Here is a 672-nt window from a genome sequence, read left to right as displayed (position 1 = left end):
TCTTTCCCTCACATTCAGGCCTGCAGGTCAACAAACCCCAGGAGGATTAGGAGTGTCTGTGCTTCTTTTCAGTATGGAAACTAGAAGAAAGCAAGTCAGCACCTCCAAGCAGTCACAGAAACTGAGTATACTCTCACTACCAGTAGTCTGGGAGGCAATGAAAGGCGTTTGTGCACTTTCCATGCCAGATCTATGGAGGACAGGGAAGGGAGAACACACGGTACAAGGTCAGAGGAAGAACACGGTGCGGGGACGTCTCAGTCTCCTCCAGCACAGAGGGAGGGGGAAGACTCTCCTCCTGGCAAACGCCTCCTCCTCCTCCGGACAAGGATCAAAACACTCAGTTAGAGGAACCAGGGTCACGGTCCCCCCTCATTAACAGCAGAGGAAAGACCCGCGGGCAGAGCACGGAAGGGCCAGTCCTCCCCCTGGGTTCCCAGAAAAGGGTCTCTCCCCTCACAGCACCCCAGAAAAGACGGGTCCCTCTCCCCTCACGGCAACCCAGGGGGGGTTCGTCCTCTCTCCCCTCACAGACCCAGGGACGGGGGAGGTGGTGGTGTCGGTCCCTCTCCCCTCACGGACCCGGGCAGGATTCCCTCACAGCCCCCAGGGGCGGCGGTGGGGTTCGGTCCCTCTGCCCTCAAGGAGTCAGGGAGGAGGAAGGGAGGGTCG

The sequence above is a fragment of the Cariama cristata genome, unplaced genomic scaffold (genome assembly GCF_000690535.1).
Source record: "Cariama cristata isolate BGI_N322 unplaced genomic scaffold, ASM69053v1 scaffold14336, whole genome shotgun sequence".
Lineage (NCBI taxonomy): Eukaryota > Metazoa > Chordata > Aves > Cariamiformes > Cariamidae > Cariama > Cariama cristata.
Note: the sequence above shows the minus strand (reverse complement) of the source record.